Source organism: Cynocephalus volans, chromosome 15 (assembly GCF_027409185.1).
Source record: "Cynocephalus volans isolate mCynVol1 chromosome 15, mCynVol1.pri, whole genome shotgun sequence".
In the NCBI taxonomy this organism is placed as follows: Eukaryota; Metazoa; Chordata; class Mammalia; order Dermoptera; family Cynocephalidae; genus Cynocephalus; species Cynocephalus volans.
The window spans coordinates 50839970-50861769 of NC_084474.1; the positions used below are offsets into that span (position 1 = coordinate 50839970).

At 36.7% G+C, this 21800-nt stretch overlaps 1 protein-coding gene across 6 annotated transcripts in view; it reads right to left on the reverse strand.

Annotated features, from left to right (window-relative positions):
• Window positions 1–10392, reverse strand: part of CPQ (carboxypeptidase Q) — a 446657-nt gene extending 436265 nt beyond the window's left edge. For all 6 annotated transcript variants that reach the window (XM_063079637.1, XM_063079636.1, XM_063079641.1 and 3 more), the window contains exon 1: window positions 10214–10392. The gene's annotated coding sequence lies outside the window, so the exon portion shown is untranslated. The remainder of the gene's footprint in view (window positions 1–10213) is intronic.
• Window positions 10393–21800: the final 11408 nt, after the last annotated feature.

The following is a 21800-nucleotide window of genomic DNA, read 5'->3' on the forward strand; positions in this document are numbered from 1 at the left end:
TTTCAAGGATCTATGCTGCAGCCATCATACTAGACACTTGTTTGAATTTATTTCATTTAATTTTTCCCCAAATCCCTAGGAGGATAATGTTACCACCCATCCCCATTTTACAGTTAAGGAAACCATGGAAAGTAATTTGTCAAAAATCATGTGGAAAGTAAGTGGCTGAGCAAGGATTCAAACCCAAGTCAGTCTGACTTTAATATCTATATTCTTTCCACTATATTGTATATAACCAAGTTATTGTGTTGTCTGCATTCAATGGACTAGACACTTGAAATGGCTTTATTTTCCCCAATCTCTGCTGCCAGCTGTGCTATAGTGAATCCTATTTTACTGTCCTTTGATAACATCTGAGCAGATTCCACAACTCTCCGATCACTTTCAATTATCAGAAGAAACTAATTCCAGTATTTAATACCCAAACCTATACTAAATGCCTGTTTCATATCTAGCTGAAAATTCTTCTCCTTCCCTTTCCCCAGGGCCCATCAGGCTTCAAGTCAGGGCTTGGAGGGAACAAGGAGTGGGGCCTGCTCTTCTCTCCCCACCCTTCAGAAAGAGAAGAGAGTGCTCTGTGTCCAGTGTTCCTCCTCTTTCCTCCATCTCCCAGGCCTTAAGTCCATCTGTGCATCAGAGCAGAGAGAGTGAAATCTGAGTAGTGGCAGGGGTTGACACGAGGCTGGCTGCCTGGGAAAGCTGGGCAGCTGTCTAGAGTTCCCACTCTAGCTAGGTCTGGGTCTCTCTGATGCTGGTGGCCTTCACAAATTTGGTGTTTTCTACTCAGAAGGTGTATGTGGTTTACTTGGAGAAATGTTCTGCTTCACTCCAGCTCCAACCATGTCTGAGAATGCCCTCAGAGGGCATGGTTTGTCTCAGAGGGCATGGTACGTCTCCATGGTTTGTCTCTGCCACTGGTCCATGCCGCCAATCCTCTCACCAAATATGGCATCTACTAACTAGATGCCACCTGATCAGTCCCTAAACTCATGCCTTGCATTCTGCATTCCATTCTTCTTCTGCAGAGTCATAGGAATCATGAAAACCCTCTTCCAGACCTTATAAGTGGGGTGGGAAATTTCTTGTTTTTCTTACACACCTTGCCCTACAGTCCTACACTACACGTAGCTCCATTTCATGCCAATGACAGCACCAGGCAGGGTCTCTGCCTCCTCACCTCATCCAACATCTAGCCAGGGGTGGGAAGCCAATCTCCTGTTGACACCCCTGGCTCTTGCCTAGTAGTCCACCTTTCACAGGGCTTTGAAGTAGGCAGGAAGCCCGCATGGGGAAAGGAGGGAAACCATGACATTTGGCCAGCAACTCACAACTATAACAATGTCTTCTTTTCTTTCTCCTTTCTACTCCACATTTTCTTTTTCAATTGCGAAAGGATGGGGAGACTTTGAGTAATAGTTTAGAGTAGTAACGCAAGTTTGGCCCCTCTTACTGACCTCTGGGGAAGGCATCTGTCCCCAGTTATTTGCAGCTCACTTTAGAATAGGTGTGCTTGATGCCTCTTTGTCCTTATCTTGGGCCCTCATGATCAGTTCCAAGGCAAATAGGAAAGGGCCCATTCAATATGTTACAATATGAATTCTGTCCAGTTGCCTTACAAGTACCATGCCTTTTAAATTTTGTTTGAACTTAGAGAAGCACAAACATGAAACTGTGGTTATAGATGATTTCAAAAGATGTTAAAAGTCTAGTACCTCAGTACTTTCCTTTCCTAATGTCATTCTCACTGCTGGAATGCCCTCTTTCTCAATCATATACCACCCATTCTTTAAGATTCAACTCAATTCAACCATTTCCTACAGACAACTCCAACCACAAAGACCTTGTTGTTCTCTGAAATGGTAAGACTCATTAATAGTATCACTGTTTTGCATATGCATTTGAGTGTTTTAAAGCCCAGCTCCTTAAGTAGTTTCCAAAGGAAATCCATTCAACCATTGTGATTTCTATGGTTTAGTGATATTTGTAGACTATGAGGAAGGGTCACATTGCACAGAACACATATTTCACATGGAAAATCCCCATTGGGCTGGCCTCTCCCTAAAAGCTACCTCTCATACCAACACTAATGAAACCTGAGGACCAGTCAGGCCTTGGAGGCTAAATCCTACCCAAGCTTATCAAGTATTATCTCAAGAAGGACACCTTTCCCTGTAAAGGAATTCTCACACCAGTTACTGAGATGATTCCACTTCATTTTTTGTTTTAACTTTTATTACTGTTAAAATGTAGATCTTGAGTCCTCAATTAAATTATTAATATCTTAAGGAAAAGATAGTCAATACTCTGAAACCCTTAGAACAGTGTTACTCACAAAGGCAATGCTCCATAAACATCTGTGAAATGTACGAAGGGAGGTGACACAAAAAGAAATACCAGTATAATGGGTTGAACAGTGGTCCCCCAAAACATATGTCCATATCCTAACCCCCAGTACCTATGAATTTGACATTATTTGGATAAAGGGCCATTGCAGATATAATTAAGTTAAAGATCTTGAGATGAGATCTTCTTGAATTACCTGGTGGGCCCTAAATTCAATGAAAAGACCCTTGTAAGAGACAGAAGAGAAGAAAACACTGAATACAAAGGAGAAGGCAATGTGAAGACTGAGGCAGAAACTGGAGTTATGCAGCAACAAGCCAAGGAATATCTGGAGCCACTGGAAGCTGTTAGAGGCTAGGAAGAAATCTCCACTAGAGACTCTGGAGGGAGTGTAGCCCTGCTGACACCTTGATTTAGAACGTCTGCCCTTCAAGACTGTGAAGGAATAAATATCTATTATTTTACACCACCAATTTTATGGTAATTTGTTAAGGCAACCCTAGGAAACTAATACAACTGGCTTATGTAGATTTATTCTTACATTCAGAAAATATTCCTGAAGAGATTTTTTTATATACACAATAGACACTGTGCTAGGTATTTTTGACATATAAAGATGTCTTAAAAATAAATATTGCTTTGGAGAAACACATTTCAAAAGCAATTCTGGTTACCTCCTGGATTTGGGATAACAGTTGCTAACGGAACATTCTACTTGGTGTTTAATAAAAGACAACAGAGGGACTGTAGTCATATTTTCATGTCATGAGAACAGGAAGCCATAATGTTGCCCTAGAGTCTTAGGTGGGGAGAGGACTCTAGACCAGCCTTTCCTAACTAGTACAATTATCAGGAGAGACCATGACAGTCTGAACAAGTCAACAACTACAGCATCCAAAAGAGCCAGGCACACATCATTTCCCCTGCATTGGACAAGTCAACTTTGTGTAACAGCTCAAACAGAATTGCAGGAAGTTGTCAAAAGAGAGCACCTGTGGCTACAGATCTAAGACAAAACCTGCAGAAGACAGTTCTCCAAAGTAAATGTTACACTCTAACAGGAAAAACTAACAATCCCTGTTAGGCATAATGGAAGTAGGTACATGGCAGCAGGAGATTTCCTGGACCAAAGTTGGCACAAAAGAAAGCATGTAACTCGGACCAAATAACAAAGCACATGTACAAGCCATATTTTCAGAAAGCTGTCTGAAAGCAAGGCAGAGGGGAGAAAAGTAAAAACTTAAAAAAAAAAAAAAAAAGAACACATAAAACCCCATGTCATAAGACAATTTTTGCTAGCCTGGAACACAGCATTGATCCCTTTCCCATACAAACCTTGCACAAATAGACATAGAACAGATAAAAGTTGTGACCAAATATAATGACGTGAAACCAAAAATAAGCAAATGCCTCTATAAAACAAAAATTCTAAGTAAATATACAAGAGCTCAAGTAAAATAAGGGTAGGCAATAGAAAGAGATGACTAATGTATGGCACCTTTCATAAATAGAAGAGAAAAATAAAACCACCAGAGAAATGAACATCATATTGGAAACATCCCAAATATTTCAGCCTAAATACTACTGAAAACAAAGAATCATGAAGAACACAAATGAGATAGGTGATCAGAATGAAATGTAAATAACCAAGTTAAAAAATGATTACAGCAAAAATGATACATATGAGAGTCAGAAAATAAAAATCAAACATGTGCATAACTAATGTTCCTAAAAGCATAATCAAGATAATGGAACAGGTTTCAATCATATTTTTTATCCCATCTACAGAAAAATCCTTAAGGAAATAAGTTAAGACCAAGAACTTTATATCCAGTCAAACTGTTGTTGAAGTATAGAGACAGCTACAAACATTTTTTGAGCACACAAGAACCCAAAGAATTTGATACCCTCCCTCCCTTTGCCATCCCTGGAAGAAATTGCTATTATATTAACTTCAGCCAATCAAGAAATGAATTACAAAACTCTTGCAAAATGACTAACATTTGTACTGAATTCACTATAACTAAGATGAAAACAAACATAGTGATTATGGTTACAGGGTAGAATGAATATGTTGGAAGCCCTAACATGTAGCAATGTATAATTAACAAAAATTGAGACAGTAAGGGAGCAAGAAAGTATATGTATGCTGATTTCCTCATCTTATAGAGGCAGGGGTAGCAGACACCATTAGGGACCTACATAAATCCATCCTTTCCCACTTCTTTATTGGCAGAGCTAGGAGGAGGTTCTCCCAGCTCCAGAGAACGATCCATGATTAGTCTAAGTCAGTCTTAGTAAATCTATTTCCCTTGATATTAACTGGCTTTAGTATAAACATGTGATTCAATTCTGAATAACGAGACAGAAGACATTTGTTTCTTTGCTCTTACAAGTAATGTGTGAAGACAAATAACACTTTCCTCTGTGTCTTGACACACCTATATGGTAAATTCATGCTTGTAAATGCAACCAAGAAGAGACAATCATGAAGATAAGAGCCTATATGCTGAGAATTGCAAAGTGAAAAGGTGGAAAAACTGGGTTCTAATGAGATTGTTAAGATATTTAGAACTATCCTACCTCTTTCATATCATTGAGATAACATATTATCATTCATATTATTGAGATAATGAATGTCTTTATTGAATAAGCAACCATTAGAGGAGTTTTCAATTACTTGTTGATTAAAACATTCCACCTGATATACTATCAGTCAAAAGAGATTATTTAAAACTGGTAAATCAAGCAATAGAATTATGTAGATATTTAAATGTACAGAAGTATACATGAAGATACATAGTACCATCAATTTTGGGATGGGTGTGTAATTGGTAACCAAGAATGGCCACTCCTTTGCCCAGAATAAAGGACTCAAGAGTCTGATGTTGATGCAAGGTTGGAAGCTTTATTATCAAGAAGCACAACCTGAAAAACAGTTCAGCTGTAAACTGTCTCAGAGGCTCAAGAGCCTCAGCAATGGTTTTTAAAGGGAAGAGTGTGGGAAACAAAAGGTGGAGGTTAGTCGCATTAGAAAACTGCTATGTGAAATTTTGCAGGTTCTGGGCTTTCTTTATCTCAGGGCCAGTATTGTCATTCCTTCATCTGGTCCTGTAATTCTTACATTCATCCTTGGAACACAGGTGTTATCCGGCTCCCATAAGCTGGATGCTGTCTTGCTCCTGGATAGCTGTGTTTCCAAAGGAAAAATGGTTACTTCATCAAGTTCCTGATTAACTCTTATTACCTTGTTCTTCCTGAGGACTAAGTCATGTGGTGTTTTCCCTAGAGCTATGCTATGAGCCAAGGTTACAAAAAGACTTCTTTACGGCTAGCATTCTGCTTAAAGCTATATTCTACAAAATGCCTCTTCTAAGGCCAATTATCTATGACTATTTGCTGTGGTAGGCTCTTACAAGAGTAGGGAAAGAAAGTAGATATTGCCAAGTTCATCGTTATAGTAGGGAATAGAGAAAGCCTCATAAAGATAATAGTTATAAGGTAACAGCTAGCACAAAAATACAAATCTTCCAAATTGTCAGAAAATATACACAACCAACAAAACAAAATTTAACAAGAACAAAAAACGATATGATATGATGGCAGAACTAAAATTAAACATTTTTTCTATGAATACACATGGCCTAACCATACCTATTAAAAGAAAAAAGGCAGGACACTCTTAGACTGAATCTCAAAGCAAAATTCAACTATCTGCTGCATAGAGCAGGAACACCATAGATTCAATAGATAACCCAGAGAGATTGAAAATAAAAGGAAGGGCAAAATCTGTAACAGCAACAGCAAGCAAAAGGAAAACAAAGTTCATAATATCAATAACAGATAAGTTTGAATGTAAAGTAAAATACGTTAAATAAATAAAAGGATAATGTTAAAGAGCACAATCCAAAATACAGACTAATTGTTATGGATATTTAAGTACCCAATAATATAGCATCGATACCCTTAAAGAAAAACCTACAGGAAACACAAGTTTTAAACAAGAAAATAAAAATCTCAACAATAGAAAACTTTAGTTCTTTTCTCTCAGTACACGACAGAACAAGCAAACAAAAGAAAATATCAGAATATAGAAAACCTAAATAAAATAAAGTATTCCTTAAGTTATATATTCTGAAAATAGAGAATATACCTTCTTTCCAAGCATCTGTGGAACATTCACAGACCTATTTGGAAACAAAACTTCAGCAAGTTCCAAAAAGGAGAAACAATACAAACATTTATGCTCATAATGTAGGAAAACTCAGAAATAACAAAACCAGAAAACAAAACAAAAAAAACTCTACCATCAGGATATTTTAAAATTCTGCAAACTTTTTTTATCAAAGATAAAATCAAAACTGAAACTACAGGATACCTAAAAACTAATGACTAAGGAAGGAACTAAATATCATTACCTAGGTGATATAGTTAAAATATTAATAAAGAAGAATGAAAGAGATGATTTAAGTATCCAACTCAAGAAGTTAGAATAAAAGGAAAGGAAGGGAAGACAGAAGGGATAAATTAATAAAAGTAAAGACTGAAATTAGTGAATTAGAAAACAGAATGTTTCTAATGTGGAATGAATGCGGAAGAACTAATAACTAAACCTAAGAGCTATTTCTTGGGTGAAGGGGGAGGCAGAATAGGGGGAAAAAACCTTCAACTTGCCAATTTTTTTTTAATTAGGAGGAAAGAAAATACAAATATAAAGAATAGAAGAAATTTTTAAAAATCCTAAAATACTACTTTGCTCAATTCAATGTAAACAGATTTGAGAACTAAGATGAAATGGACTGTTTTCTAAGAAATCTCACATCAGATGAGATTAAAAATTTATCATACCAATATCCACAGAAAAAGTATGACAAATTTTCAAACATTTACTCCCAACAAAATAGTTGAGCACATTTGGTTTCACAAGGTGAATACTGCCAAATCCTTAAGAAATAGATAACCCTAATGCCATTCAAAGTGCTGTAGAGCATAGAAGAAAAAAAAAGAAAAGGCTCAAATTTATGTTTATGAAGATATAAATCCCTAATAAAAATAGCACAGTAAAAAGAAACCTACAGCCCAAAGCCACTTATGAATATTTATGAGAAAAAATCCTAAATGAATATTTACAAACAGAATCCATGATCAAATTAAAGTACAGTATGCCATTACCAAGGGGGCTTTATTCTCAAAATAAAAGAATTACACTATAATGTGAAATCTATTAATATAATTTGCCATATTAGTAATAAAAAAAATTAAATTACTATCTCCATAGATTATGAAAAGACTTTTGATAAAATTCAACATCCTTTTGACAAAAATTCTTACTGTATCCTATACTAAGGACAGATGGATTCTCCCTTAACATGATAAAATATCTCTATCGCATTTTGAAAGCCAGCATATCATGCTTAATGAAAACACTACTAGTATTCCTATTAGAGTCAAGCCAAAAACAAGGATGTCTATTATGACCACCATTAACTTTTTAGAGGTGCTGGATAACATAATAAAACAATAAAAAATAGGTATAAAATTTTAAAGGATAAGGTAAAATTATCATTATTTGCAGACAATATGATTATTTACCTGGACAACACAAAAGAATCACCTGAAAAACCATAAACAATGAGAAAATTCAGTAAAATGTATGAATACAAGATAATATAGTGATGTCACTACTCTTCACATAAACAAACAACACTGATACACTGATAAATATCAGAGTAGATTGTACTTACGGTAGCAATCAAAATCATAAAATAGCTAAAAAATGTATAGCAAAAAATATATACAATTTATATGAAGAAAAGTTTTAAGTGATACTGATGAACACACAAGAATGAAACAAATGGAAAGGTGAAACATTCATGAATAAGAATACTCAGCATGATAAAGATGTCAGTTTTCAACATCAAGATCAAGGATTTGGATCCCAATGCCAGCCAGCCACCAGAAAAAAAAAAAAAAAAGATGTCAGTTTTCCCTAAGTTATTCCTTATAAGTTATATGAGTTTAACATGATCTCTCTCTCTCTCTCTCTCTCTCTCTCTCTCTCTCTCTCACACACACACACACACACACACACACACACACACACACACACACACACACACACACACACCCCATTTGCAACTAGACAAACTGATGTGATTCTAAAGTTCCCAGAAAAAATAAACAAGAATAACCAGGAACATTCTATAAAAGATTAATGATCAAAGATTATCACTGCAAGACATTAAAACCAATTGTAAAGCTACAATATTTTTGGTGAGCTACACCATGATTTCCAACAGACAAATAGATTGATGAATCTGAATAGAAAGTCCAAAAACAGATCCAAATACTGTTAGAAATGTTAAATGTGATAAACAAATTTGAATCCCAGGGAAAAATGTGAAATATTCAATAAATGGTATAAAAACAAAAAACCTGAGAGCTAAATGGAAAACAATTAAGTTGGATCCCTACCTCACACCTTACACCAAAATATATCCCAGATAGAGCAAAGATTTAAGCATAAAAACCATTAAAGTATTATAAGAAGATGAGAGAATTTAAAAAATAACTTCAGCACAATGAAAATCTTTCTAATTACGTGCTATGGATTGATTGAATTGTGTCCCCCAAAGTCCACATATTAGAAGCTTAATTTCCACTGTAACTGTTGAGGGTGAGAAATCTTACTATGGTAATTGAAAAGTGGGGCCTTGAAGATGATTAGACTGTAGGACTATGCCATAGTGAATGGACTAATAATGGTGATCAGGGGTGTAGTTCTGAAGGCTTTAAAAGAAGAGTATGTGGGAGTCTCTCTCTCTCTGCTCTGCCATTTTCTGCCATGTGAGACCCCTGTATTGCTGTAAAGCCACCACCAAAGAGGCCCCTCACCAGGCGTGTTCCCTGGACTTTGGACTTCCCAGTCTCCAAAACTTTAAGCAATAAATTTCATTTTCTTACCAAGTACCCAGTTCTAGGTATTTTGTTTTAAGCAACAGGAATGGACTAATATATTATGTCACAAAAGTCAGAATCCATAAAAAATTGATAAATTTGACTAGTAAAAATAGAAAATAAAAACTTATTCATAACAAAAACCAAAAAGTTAAAATACAAATGATTAAGAAATTAAGAAAATATTTATAAATCATAAAACACTGGGCTAACTTCATAAGTTAAGAACACTAGCAAATCAATAAGAAAAAGACCAATAATGCTTCTTTAAAGGGATAAAAGATATGAACAGACAGTTCACAGAAAATACAATGGCTCTTAAACTCAGGAAAAGACACTCAACATCATTCATGATAAGAATGCAAACTAAAACAAGATCCATCAGATTGTTACTGACCATAAGGTTTAATACACAGTGTGGTGGCAAGGGAATTAGGAAATAGGCAAATTTACATATTGCTGCTGGGAGTGTACAATTTTTATGGAGAGCAGTTTACATACATGTATGCACTTTTTAACACAAAAATTCCTCCTCTAGAAATTACCATACAGATATACTCATGCAAAATAATGCGTACAAGGATATTCATTGTTATATTGTTTGTAATAGCAAAGGTTTGGAAAAGGTTAAATGTCTATGTATAGTAGACTGATTAAGTAAATCATGATACATTCATAAGGCAGAACATGAAGCTAATTACAAAGAATGAAGTAGCTCTGTATGTACGAACATTTAATAGCCTCCAAGATGAAATGTCAGGAGAACAAAGCAAGGTGCAGAATAAGCTACCATCTAACTAAAAACAAAAAAGAATAGGTTATCTCTTGAAGGATACACAAGACACTGATAACAGGGTTGCCTTTGTGGTGGGTAACCCAGTGGTTTAGAGCAAGGAGAAAGAAGGAAACTTACATTTCATTGTACATCCTTTTTGAGTTGTTCCACTTGCATACCTTACCTCAAAATCTACAGAAAAATATAAAGTCTTTTTTATATGGTTTCTTTTATCTAATTCATGTATCTTCTCAAATTTTCAACAAATTTGCACTTAGCGGCTATTCTTCCAAAACGGGTGTCACGTTTGTGGATATTCTTGTTTTGTTCTAGGGACAGGAAAGATAAATTTAGCCCTTAAGCGTATCAGTGTTTCTATTTTCAGTGTGATTATGATCTGTAGGAGAAAAAAAAAATAGACAACTCTGGCTCTTTTTCAAAAGTCCTTTAAATCATTTTTGTTCTTAAGCAAATTCATTGCCGAACATTAAAAGGGTTTTTTTTTACCTTTACATCCAAAGATAAACTGTTTTTCAAAGGCACTTATTTTACCAAAAACAAAACAAAAATAAGATGCCTAAAGTTTTATGGGATGTAACCATATCAGAGTACGAAGGGAACGTCTCCTTCAAGCAAGACAGAAAGATTTTGTTTGTGTTTTGTTTGAATTTCTTTCCTCTTTAGGACTGCTGTGCCAAGTTTCAACCTGACAAGAAGTGCCTGTAATGGATGTGCTGACAGACCTTTATCTAGAGAAATGGGAATGCGATGCAATCATTCTTAGCCAGGTGTGTTGGATATGTTTCATTATTTTAAAGTCCCTACAAGCATTTCTTAAGGAATGCCCTTATGTTATACCCTTAGTAACTCTTAAGTTATGGTATAATTTATATACTCAAGTTATACCTAAGTATAATCCTTAAGTTGTACCGTTAGTAACACTAATCAGGGTAATGTGTTTACAGAGGTCATGAAGTCTTACAAACTAGACTATCGAACTATACTATTCAGCCACATAGATCTGATATTAATAAGATGTAAATTTATTCAACAGTCTCAGTAAACCCACAAAAGTATCCTAAGCACAATATCATTAAGGAAAGAACAGAAAGTTCAGGAAATACATGAATTTCAGTCCTTTATACTCAGAATCCCCTCCTCTTCGGAACATTTTCTGTGTCCAGTTTTTTCTGGTGGGGAAAATCCAAGCTATAATGCTGGCATAGAGCCCTCCAATTGTGCCTCATCTCACTCAAAGTAAAAGCAAAAGTCCTTAGTACAGTCCACAAAGCCCCTACTACTTCCGGACCTCAATTCTACTACTCTCTCTCTCTGCTCCAGCCACTTTGGCCTCCTTGCTGAGGTGCAGTTTCCCACCTCCATACCTTTGCACTAGCTGTTCCCTTTGCTCAGAACACTCTTATCCAGAGGAAATATAGTGCCTTCAAGTCTCTGTTCAAACTTCACTTCTTAGAAAATCTTTCCTCAATCATTCTATTTAAAATTACAACTCCCCCCTCAACCCCAGCAGTCCTTTTCCTCCTCCTTTGCTTTATTTTTCTGAATGGAACATGTCCCCTCCAAACATACTATAAAATTAACTAATTATCCATTTAGTTTGTTGGCTCTATTTCCAGGCTAGAATAGAAATTCCAGGAGGGCAGGGATTTTTTTCATCTGTTTTGTTCCTGCTATATCTCGGTACCTAGAACCGTGTCAGGCACACAATAGGCACCCAGGCTGCTGCACACTACAGGGCTGACTGTGCACTATACAACCCCAGAGGATACCATTCGCCTGATCTTGGAATGGTACAATGGTGCAGCCCTGACAAAGCACAAAGTATCTCTTAACTACCTGTTTTGTGGTCTGTAATATAGCAGCTTACACAAACGGTCTAAGAAATCCATGAAGCTTTATTTTTGCCCCCTTTTTGCTCTCATGGTTTCATTTTTATTACATAGCAAGCTGGTGTTGGATATTGCATAGACAATCACCTGATTTTATAATAGCAGATATCCTCATCTAGTTTGCCAAAATCTGTAAGAATCTGCTAAACCTTAAGATCTAATAGGATCTATTTTTCTCCCAGCCCCCCTGAAGATCATATTAATGAACTATCACTCAAGCTAAACTTTCCTTAGTTATCCTAAATTTTCCATTTTTTCCTTAAATTCAAATAAATGTGAAAATAGCTCTTCAAATAGAATCTACAGGAAAATTAACTGATAATTAGGAAAGAATCTAAAAGGCTAAACTTTTATACATTCCATAAATGCAAACCAGGGAAAAGTTGGCAAGAATTTTCTTTTCTTTTTTCCTCAATCTTTTGGAAGTAATGTGCAGATTCTTTATATGATTCTTCATTCATTCCAGGCACTAAAATTACTTCGAAGAATATTTTTTTAAATGTAATGTATTACAACAAACCTCAAATTGATAGGTTCCTTGTTGCAGTGCCAAACTTCAGCCAGGCCATTTGTTTTTCTTTTGTTTTGCATAATTCACATGGACTTGACAATACAATGGTTGGTACTGTAGTGAAGTTACGTATACTGAGAGAGAATATTCTTCTTGGCAAGTTAAGAGCTGAATAGGATTACAAATGCCACTTTATACTATAGTTCCTACAATTTACAGTGGAGCATTAGAAATATTGAAAGACATACTCTTAGACATACTTGAACATGCTTTTCACACACACATGCACTTTTTTGTATGTACCCTAAACCTTATGCTTCTATAATTCTATTTCTAATAGTTCCAGCCACCATACTACTGAGTGCAAAGTAGGAATTCAGAACATATATTTGTAGACCAGTGTATCACTTGTTGACAATAAGACTTAAGATTATCGACCTCTGGGAAAGAAGCTATACTAAAGCACACAAAGTTTCTTAATTACAGATTTTATTTTGAGATCACTGTAGATTCACATGCAGTTATAAGAAAGTATACATAGATAGATATCCCATGTCCCCTTTCCCTAATGTAGCATCTTACAAAACTGTAGTACAACATCAGAACCAGGATACTGCCATTGAGACCATCAGGATACAGAATAGTTCCATCACCACAAGGAACCTTCATATTACTCTTTTACTGCTACACCCATCCCTCCCCCCATCCCAGCCCAACCCATTCCTTAAATCCTGGAAACCACTAATCTATTATCCATTTCTGTAATTTTTTCATTTCAAGAATGTTATATAAAAAGAATATACAGTATATAACCTTTTAGGATTGGATTTTATTTTATTCAATGGAATTTCCTGGAGATTCATCCAGATCATTGCCTATATCAATAATCTGTTCCTCTTTAATGCTGAGTAATATTCCATAGTATGGATATACCACAGTTTATTTAACCATTCACCCACTGAGGGACATTTGGGCTGTTTCCAACTTTTTGCTATTACAAATAAAGATGCTATGAACATTAACATACAGGTTTTTATCATTATATAATGTATCTCCCTGTTTCTGGTAATTTTCTTTGATCTGAAGTCTACTTTACCTGATATTAATATAGCCACCCTGCCTTCCTTTGATTAATCTTTGCATGATAAGGTTGATCCTCATTATCTGTGAATTTCATATCTGCTAATTAGCTCAGGAAAATTTATTTGTAACCCCAAAATCAATACTTGCAGTGCTTTTGCAGTCATTTGTGAATATGTGCAGAGAGCAAAAATTTGAGTCTCCCCACATACATTCCAAGCCAAGGTCAAATAAGGTAAAACTCTGTCTTCTTGTTTAGCTCTCATGCTGTAAACAAGTATCCTTCTCACAGTCTATTTAGTGCCACGTTTTCCATATTTCTTCCTTTTTGTTGGTGATTTCACTGTTTAAAATGGCCTAAAGCGTAGTGCTGAAGTGCTATCTATTGGTCCTAAGCACAAGAAGGCTGTGTGATATGCCTTACAAGAAAAAAAAAAAGGGCCGAGCCCGTGGCGCACTCGGGAGAGTGCGGCGCTGGCCGCGACGCTCCCGCTGCAGGTTCGGATCCTATATAGGAATAGCTGGTGCACTCACTGGCTGAGTGCCGGTCACGAAAAAGACAAAAAAAAAAAAAAGTGTGTTAGATAAGCTTTGTTTAGACAAGAGTTACAGTGCTATTGGCCATGAGTTCAAAGTTAATGAATCAACGACATATACTCATTAAGGCACCTTTAAAACTAAACATACATAAAACAAGGTTATTTATTGGCCAGTTGACAAAAATGTGACCAGAGGTTCACAGGAACCTAACTCTGTATCTCCCCTAGGAGCAGCCAAGAAATAGATATATTAGGGCTAGAACCCTAATATATCTATCATTTGAACCCTTGATCCAGCCATGCCTAAGCAGATACATCTACGAGCTTTCCAGGTTTGAGCATTACATTGCATCTATTTTGGGATCTTTGAGCCTCCTGGATCTGAAAGTCTGTGTCTCTTCCTCTACCTGGGAAGTTTTCTAGTCTATCATTTCATCAAATACGTTTTCAATGCTTTTTCCTTTCTCCTCCCCTCCTGGAATGCCCATGATTCAGATGTTTGTGCGCTTCAGGTTATCTGCTAGCTCTCTTAGATTTTCTTCACTTTTTAAAATTCTTTATCCTTTTTTTTTTTTTTTTTTTTTTTTTTGTCTGCCTGGGTTATTTTGAAAACACTATCTTTGAGATTGAAATTCTTTCTTCTGCTTGTTCTAACCTGCTGCTTACTTTCTTGGTTGTGTTTCTTAATTCCCTGAATAAATCCTTCAGTTTCAGGAGTTCTGCTACATTCTTTTTAAAGTTATTAATCTCTTTGTAAATTTCTTCCTTCATATTCTGGATTTTTCTTTTCTCTTTTCATTATGTTGTCTAACGGAATCTTCTTGTATCTCATTGAGTTTTCTTAAGATGGTTGCTCAGAATTCCTTTTCAATTGTTTCAAGGGCTTCCTGCTCTATGGGGTCTGGTACTTGAGAATTATTGTATTCCTTTGGTGGTGTCATATTTTCTTGTTTTTTCATATTTCTAGTATCTACATTGATGTCTGGTCATCTAGTAGAGCAGTTGCTTCTTCTATTACTCTGGAGTGGGCTGTGAGAAGAGACTTCCTCTTCTTTTTCCAGTCTCCACTGTGTCAATGCAGTTAAGTGGGTGGTGGGCCACCTGCACCGTGGCTGGGGCTGCTATTGTGGCAAGGAGCTGCCCTTGCAGTGGCAGTGACTGTGGCAGTGGCTGTTGTGGACCACCTGTGTGGAAGCAGTGTTTTTGGCATGCTCCTGACTTCTGCCAGGTTGGAGGGATGCCCATGCCTCCTGCCTAGGTTTCTGGGCATGCTCCCGCTTTTTGCCAGGTGGTGAAGGCTGCCCACAGTTCCTGCCTAGGTTCCTGGGCATGCTTCTGCCTTCTGCCAGGCAGTGGGGGCTGCCAGTGGCTCCCGACAGTGGCATTCTGGGCATGCTCTTGCCTTCTCCAGTTATGAGTAATACAATTTTTCTCTTTTGGTTTAACCTCGTTTTAGTTGGTTTACTTTCACTTGCAATCAAATGCTCTGATTCAACATCACCAAACTCATCATCTTCCCCCAAATCTTCTTTAACACATAATTTCCCTCTTTCTGTTAATGAAACCATAATTGTTCCTACCATTCAGGCTCAAAAGTGCAAAATCACTAATCATCCTCCCACGTATTCAATCAGTCACTGAATCTTGTCATTCTATTGTCCTGATTTTCTTCTGTCCATACCAATAAAATTATTACCTCAATTCATGTCTTCTTTACTTCTCTCACTTAGCTATGGTATCATATATAACTCATCTCAATTATCACTTCCTCTATGAACTCCTTTATCTTCCCTGGCCAAATCAGTCCCCTTGCTCTGCTTTTTCCTTGTTCTGCTCCCTTGCTTTCTTCTCTCCCTTTCTGCCATTCTTCACCCCCACTCTCTTACAATCATCTTAATTCAGTTCAGGCAAGATCTTGTCTAGGATGCTTTTCCTGACCTGCTCTCTCTTCACACAGATTGTATTAAATGTCTTCTTCTATAATTTCCCAGTACCTTCCGCTTATCTCCTTCAAAGTTCCCACAATATGAATTTAAATTATCCAGATTATGACACTAGGTTTAAAGCTTTTCAAGGGAAAGACTGCTATCACATAGATGATCAGCCATATAGAGTAGGAGCATAATAAATGCTCTTGATCATTGTAGTGGATTGAATTATGTCCCCCCAAAACTCACTGTAGCTTGAATTGTGTCCCCAAAGTTTTATGTATTAGAAACTTAGCCCTCACTCTGACTGTTAAGAGGGTGGGAAATCCTATTATGGTAATGGAAAGGTGGAGCCTTGAAGAGGCAATTGGATTATAGGACTGTGCAGTAGTGAATGGATTAAGAATGGTGTTCAGAGGTGTGGTACTGAGAGCTTTAAAAGAAGAGGAGAGTCTGTCTTTCTCTCTCTCTGCCCTCTGTACTTCCACCATCTTGCCATGTGAGACCACTGGGTCACTGTCTCCACCACCAGATGTGCTTTGGACTTCCCAGCCTCAGAAACTGTAAGCAATAAATTTCATTGTCTTTATAAATTACCCAGTTACAAGTATTTTGTTATTACCAATGGAAACAGACTCAAGTATTTTGTTGTAAGCAACTAAAACAGACTAATACAATCATTTAAAGTGATGTGTTTGCTTCACGCCTATGTCCTCATCCCTCAGCACATGTGTAACACACAGGAGCAGCTAGATTGATATTGTCTGTCTAAGCTGCAGGGCCTCTCCACTTCCAGTGTGTCTGCACTTCTGTCCACCCAAATCGCATTTCAGATTAATTTTGGCTCACAACCTTACTTGGTACTTAATGATTTCAACAATGTTTTCATGAACACCTCGGAATGCCTTTGCCTTTCCTCCTCACCTCCTTTCCTATTCCTCAAAACTAATTTTGAATTTTCTCTGCTTGCTCCAGGGTGCATAATACTACCATCAACATTCATATAATCATGCCAAAAATCTCCTCTGTAAACTAAGGCTGTCTGACCTCAGCTGTGTCCTCCGCATTGCTGGGCAACCCTTATATTTATCGTCAGTTGAGCCCTATCAAATTCCCCACAGCAGCTGCTGTAAAATTTTTCCACTCTCCCTAAGCCCCCAATTCTACCCCAACTCCCCCTCATGCTCAGCAAAATCTCTCTTCTACATAGCTGAGGAGACAATATTATGATCATGAGATGCTTTGTCTTTCTTCATCCTCACCTCACCTTTTCTATCCCTTTATCTATGCAGTTCTTCTCAGCTCCTATCTCAGTGATAGAACTGCTCACCCAACTTTCCAAAACAAAATTTCCATCCATATGTTTCAGTTATCTAATTTTTCTCCCTCTCCTTTGCTCCTTCCCTTCACCATACAGGAGTGCTTAAACCTCTTCAGACCAAAAAGCTATTAACATTTCATTATTAGCTAACATTTGTTGAGCATTTACAATGTGGCAAGTATGGCCATAAGCACTTTATACAGAGCATTTTATTTAATCCTGACAAACTTTGATGTTCTTGATATTATATTCCCTATTTTACAGATTAGAAAACTGAGGCCAGTAAACTGGGAAATTTGCTCAAGGTCTCATAGTTTTTGCCATCCTTATAAATTCTAACTTTTCCGAAGAATGATCTAAACTTCTTTCATTCTTCTCCATTATTTCCTTCCTCTCTTCCTCTGTGCTTCTTTAGCACGTGTCCAAACTTTTCATTGCTGTTCCAATCACAGAGACTTATAATTGAGCTTTTCCGTCAACAAAGACAGTGACTCACATACACTAAACATACACACACACACACACACACACACACACACCCCCCAACAACAACAATATTAACACTGTTCAATATATGTTTGTTGAAATGTTGAAAAAAATGGATTCAGTCCTTAGGAAAAGTATATAAAAAACATACCAGCACTGCCCTTTCTCTTTCTCTCAACTACAATCACTTTTATAATTTTTTAGGCACAAATGGTTTAGAATCGTGCAAAAATAACTAAAGCACTCAGTAGATTGTCTTAGGTTTGAAAAGTACTCACAGCCTGAATATTTTTCTTTAGTTACCTAACTGAATTCCATGGTCCACAGCTTGGCACAGTCTCCACACTTTCAAAAGGAATTTTGTCTGAACAAGGACAAGATCAGGCCCAGAAAGGAAGAAAATACAACAGTTTCAGCTGAAAGTGCTTCCCTATCAGAAAGGCCAAGGCTGACATCAGGTCAGCTGAGGAAATAAACATTTCTTCCATTGACAAGCGTTTAATTGAACATTTTGAGAATCTAATGTCATGTATGCAGATGCAAATGTTTAGAGTTGTTTACAGTGTAGTTTGTGCCAGACAAGCTCTCATGCCAAGCCAGCACACAGCCTCCCATTATTCTGCTGGGCTCAGCTTCTAAAGATGTTTCAGGGCTCTCTGAGCCTTGTAAATTTCCACATCCAAAGGCTCATCTGTGTTTTCAAAGCATAGTCCTTCTTCTCTCAGGAGTAGACATCAGTCCTTTCCCTGCCAATCTCTGTTACTGCCTATAGTGGTTCAGAAAAGACTTCGGAGAAATTATTTGGGAGGTGACTACTCCATCTCTCCAAAGCTGAGGAATGAAGTTTTGGTAGTTTTTGGAAAACCAACAAGAAGAAAATACCAGACACCAGCTCCCTGCCCAGAAACTGGGTCTTAGCTGATTTAGTTATTTTGAGAATTGCTTCTGTTATTCATTAGAAGCTCCGTTAATAGACAAGTCCATCTTAACATGCCATCTACATGAAAGCTGTTCTTTTGTGGAGGCGGGGAAGGGAGAGAAGCTGGCTGGTACAGGAATCCAAACCCTTGACCTTGGTGTTATCAACAATGCAAAAGCAGTTCTTGATAGGGAGGATAAACATAGAAAATGAGGAGTTCATTCATCTTGGAGAACTAGACCATTAATACCCTGCCTTTAAAAGTGCAATGCAGAAAAACATACAATTATCACAAATTGTTATAGTGCCTTCACTTTGTCCTCCTCCTATTATCATATATCTTCTTCAAGAGAGTTTTTAAAATGTTAAAAGTCCCAAATTGAAAATACATTAAGGACACTGTTCATATATCATGTTAAAGATATTTTATTCAAGAAAAGACTAATGAATAAAAATTCTGGCAATCTTACTAAAGACATATCTGATAAAGGAATATTACCCAAAATATACAAAGAACTCTTAAAACTCAACAAGAAGAAAACAAACAACCCGATTTAAAAACTAGGCCAAAGACCTTAACAGACACCTCACCAAAGAAGATACACAGACAGCAAATAAGAAAGGTGCCTCACGTTATATGAGGGTACTTCAAAAACTTCATGAAAAAACAGAAGTAAAAGATAATACAAATCTTTCCATGAACTTTCGAAGTACTCTCATATGTACCAGGGAAATGCACATTCAAACAACGAGACACCACTCACACCTATTAGAATGGCCAAAATCCAGAACACTGACAAAATCAAAGCTGGTGAGGATGTGGAACAACAGGAACTCTTACTTATTGTTGGTGGGAATGCAAAATGGTATAGCCACTTTGGAAGACAATTTGGTGGTTTCTTATAAAACTAAACATACTCTTAACATATGATCCAGCAATTCTGCCTCATGGTATTTACCTAAAGGAGTTGACAACTTACAGTCACACAAAAACTGCACATGGATACTTACAGCAGCTTTACTCATAAAGTGTCAAAACTTGGAAGAAGTCTAGATGCCCTTCACTACAATGGATAAATAAACTATGGTACATCCAGACAACAGAATATTACTCAGCACCAAACAAAAATGAGCTATCCTACCATGAAAAGACATTAAGAAAACTTAAATGAACATTAATATGTGAAAGAAGCTAATATAAAAGTCTACACACAGCATGTTTCCAACTATATGACATTCTGGAAAGGGACAAACTATGGAGAGAGTAAAAAGATCAATAGTTGCCATAGGTTGGGGGGAGGGAAGGATGAACAAGTGAAGCACAGAGGATTTTTAGGGCAAATCTACAAAAAGGACAACACCAAGAGTGAATATTAACATAAGCTATGGACTTTGGGTGATAAATATGTGTCAGTTTAGGTTCACCAATTGTAACAAATGTACCACGCTGGTGGAGGATGTTGATAATGGGGGAGTTTATGCATGTGAGGCGCAAGGAGAGTATGAAATATCTTTGTACCTTCCTTTCAATTTTGCTGTGAACCTAAAACTTCTCTAAAAAAGTAAAGTCTTTAAAAAAAAAATTCTGCCACTCATTTTACATTTGATAAGCTTATTTTTTAATCCATTGATCTCCAACATATACAAAATAATAAGAAAAATGTTAGCATTTATTAATGAGTACATTCATTTATTCATATTACAAACATTGCTTGATTACCTACAGAGTGATTGCCACAGTTCAAACATACAGAATAAAGAATATGGCATCCTTGGCCTCAGGATTCTAGTGAAAGAGAAAGGGAAATGACTATCATGTAAAACAAAAGGAAATAAATTCTTAAGTACTTATAATAAAGTCATGATAAAGTATTGCAGGATTATCTCTGGAGAGAATTTTTTTTTAATAACAAAGATGGTATTTCAGCTTAGCCTTAAAGGATAAATGAATTTTCATAGTTGTATGGCAGAAAGGGTATTTCTAGTTAAAGAGCAAAGGTATGAATATTTATAATATGCTCCTTAGAAATGGTAAAGAATCTAGGGAAGCTGGGATATTATAAAGCACTAGGGAGAAGTTTAAACACACACACACATCTACACCAAATGTATTTCCAGCCTCATTTCAGATCTACTGATACAGAACCTACCAGGAGTTGGATGTGACCCAGGAATCAATATTTTTAAAATCTCCCTAGGTGATTTGTTGTGCACTCATTAGCATAGAATACATGGAGAGATATAGTAGCTGGTATGAGCTGAACTGTGTTTCACAAAATTCATATATTGAAGCCATAACCCCAAGTACCTTAGAATATGATTGTATTTGGAAATACGGCTTTTAAAAAGGTGATTAAGGTAAAATGAAGCCATTAGGGTAGGTCCTGATACAATCTGACTGGTGTTCATATAAAAAGAGGAAATTTGGACACACAGAAAAACACCAGGGACATGTGTACAAAGAAGAAAGACTATGTAAAGACACAGCAAGATAACAGCCACCTGCAAGCCAAGGATAGAGGCCTCAGAAGAAACCAAACCTTCCAGCATCTTGGTCTTGGACTTCCAAGATCATAGCCTTCAGACTATGAGAAAATAAATGTCTGTTGTTTAACCCATCCAGTCTGCAGTATTTTCTTATGGAAGCACTAGCAAACTAATACAGTAGGTACATACACAAGGAACGTACCAAGAAATATATTTTAATACTAGACATTTAAGAATCTTAAATGCAATGTTAGGAGTTTAGACTTTATTCCACAGACAAATTCTCAAAATGTAGGACTTCTGAAAAGGGAAGTAACATGATCCAGCCTATGAGCAGTGTGGAGGATAAAGTGGTTTAAAAGATTCTGCCTGGCAAAGGCAAGAAACAGTAAGGGGTAGGACTACAGCAGTGATAAAAAGGATAGGGGAAGAATTCACATATAGACACAGCAGCACTTGGTGACTTACTAATTATGGAGGATGAGGAAAAGTAGAGAGTTAAGGATAATCTCCCAGATTCCGAGCTTCTTTGGTACCCCAAATT